Source organism: Channa argus, chromosome 20 (genome assembly GCF_033026475.1).
Source record: "Channa argus isolate prfri chromosome 20, Channa argus male v1.0, whole genome shotgun sequence".
Classification (NCBI taxonomy): domain Eukaryota; kingdom Metazoa; phylum Chordata; class Actinopteri; order Anabantiformes; family Channidae; genus Channa; species Channa argus.
Genome location: NC_090216.1, coordinates 7,230,279 through 7,233,271, shown reverse-complemented (window position 1 = coordinate 7,233,271; position 2,993 = coordinate 7,230,279).

Genomic DNA, 2,993 nt, shown 5'->3' with positions numbered 1-2,993 from the left:
CAGTAGGTAAGAATGGACTCAATAGCTGATTGATTGAAAGAAGTCAGCTGCCTCCGCTCCACGTTGTTCTTTTTGAGGACTCTCAGAAAGTGGAGTTTCGGACAAAGTTGTCCAAGGAGACACGGAGAAGTCCTCGGATAAATGAACACAGAGGAATTCACAAGACTGCACTCATTCCACACTGAGGGTCTGAGTCACTCTTCCTTCCACTTTTGTTTAGTTTGATGATAAATGTGCATTAAACATTATGTTTCTTTGTTTTACTCTTTTTGCCATTTCAACATAAGAGAATGCAAACTTTTTCACTGAACTATATAAAATAAACAAAACCAGCCAAGCATCACATTAGAGATGCTTCGCCATCCAAATTAGGTTTTTGAATCAAACGCAAATAAAAGAATTATAATTCAAAGGACTCAGCAGGCTGACTGATGGTAATACATTCATGGAGCCACTCTAACTTTAGATTATGAACAAACTGAAAGAAAAAATCCTAAAGTTAAAGATTCCAGAAAATAAAGTAATTTATATTCAAAAAAGAGCCAAGATCAACCTCTGCAATGGATTAGTTGATCAAGTTACAGCAGAGCCATGTCCTACTGGACTATGAGGCCTATGAGAGAGTTATGAAGCCTGTCAAAAAAATCTATTAAAAGAAAGCGACATGCAGCTCTGCGAATAATTCAGTATTCCAGCTGAACCATAATGCCATTCGACCATTTCTCGTTGCTTGTAGGAATGGAAAAGAGAGATATTTTGTAACTGGGCTCCACTCCACTGGTGATGAGTACATACACAGGTGAATAAATCTACACCTGAGCAATGGCTGAGTCAAAACGGTTGTGAGGCTGATGTTGGTGGAGATTAATTGAATGGCTCGTATCCAGGGTGCTGTGTGTCTGAGTTCCAAAGCTGCAATCTGTCAGTCACAAACAGTGAGACAGCTGCTTCGTCCAGGTGCCAACCTATGTTCCCGAGCCAAGGGGGTGACTTCACATCCTCCATTAACACTGAGTCCCATTCATTCACAACTGGAAGAATATATCAAGCAGAAGGGATGGGATGCTCGGGCAAGAGTTAAAAAACAAGCCGAGGAAGTAAATGGAAAGTCACCACAGAGTAGTCATGACAGAAAATTGGCAAAAATACATGTTATGTTCACTTGAGTTAGTAAAAGGGAAACTCAGGATCATAGAGAATATTTTGGAAGAGCTGCACCTAATGGTTATTTTCTTTAATGATTAATCTGTTGGCAACTTTGAACTTAATAGATCAGTCATTTACTTTTTAAATCCCAGTTTGTTCTAGAACCCAAGGTGATATTGAAGCTAAGGACTCACACCATCCCATGTGCCCAGCTCGCATTTTGCCGTACAATAATACAATATATGTCAAATCCTGCTCCTTTCAGGGTATCTTGTGGGGGGAACCTTTTCACCCTTTGCATGTTTATTTTGGAACAAGGTAGACAAAAACAAATATGATCCATGTTGGCATGAACAAATCTATGATGTCTGACTTTTCTTTCAAGTACTTTCATAATGACCACTTAAAAAAGGAAATGAAATGAATATAAAATCCAAAGATAATCAGACATCAGACATCACATCGATGCAAAACAGGAAAACCTGCCACTTTCGTTTTCTTTATTCCTTGACTGTAAATTAGTTAAGGTCTAATGATGAATGATGCAGAAGTAAATTAGTCAAAACAAGTAAAATAGTGCACACTCACACGTCGTGTCATTGTGTGTTAAATTCCAGCTGAAGTACAGACTGAGAAAACACACTTTCAGACAAATGTCACTCCCCTAGGGCTAATAATTAAAAACAGCTCAAGTTAGAAACCACCACAGGGAGTTACTTGGTTCTTCTTATCATCACAAACGTCTTGTTTCGTTCTGGCTTATTTCAAAAAACAGTGAGGAATTTAAAGACAAGATTGAATTTTTACAAGTGGAGGTAACCTTCAAATCAGTGCTGCATTGCCTTTTTATTCACGCACGCACACACACACACCTCATGTCTCTAGAGCGTTATTGTGATAGTGTGCTGTTAAACTCTGATTCAGGTGTTGTAGCAGCAGCTGCACAACAGCCTGCTGACTGGAACAGACATGGGCACCTGTCCAAGGTCATTATTCCTCTTCAAGCTGCCGTTTCCAAAAGAGTCAGGTTTCTGGACACTTCCTGTCTTTAAATAGATTTTGTTTTGACAGTATCTCCGTGTCATCCATGAAGATTTTCATTTATCGAGGTTATGGTTCTCCCAAAGGTGCTGTTTATTCAAAACTGGACTTGCTTAAGTTCATTAAGACAGGTCACTTCTCATCCAAAAGGCTTCATAGGTTCTCACTAACTTTGCTTTGAGTGGCAGGCACGTACAATCTGTGAAGACTTTAGGTTGCTGTTGGTAACCTGTAGGTTGTTCCACATCATGTTCATGGGTTTCATTACGGTTAATTGTGAAAATGGCACAAAAGTGATCAAACAACTAACTGCATGTAAACTGGGGCCAAATTGAGCTTTAGTCCACCACTGTTTTTGAGAGAGGGTTCATCTTGTTTAGTGTAGATGGCCTCCTGTACTGTCTTTCACACCACCACTCCTCCCTGTCCAGGATGTAAACACTGCTTCCTTGGAAATAACCCAGAAGCAAATGATTTACAAAGTCTTGTCCGGAGTAGCTGGTTCTCCTGTGTGTTGTTTGGTTTCTCTAATGTACAAATCTGTGCTTTCTTAGAGTCATTGTTTTTATCTTAATTCATTTTTTTCTCACTATTTTCTACACTCAGTAAACCATAATGACAATGTGAAAACAGAATTTAACAAATGTCTTTAAATGTATTTAAAGAAAAAAAAAACTTTTGTCATACATACTTTTAAATGCTTTTGTCATTATGGGGTAGTGAGCGTAGATTAATGAGAAAACAGGAATAGAAAGGCAGCAACATAACAAAAATGAAAAAAGTGAAAACCTTCTGAATGCACTGTA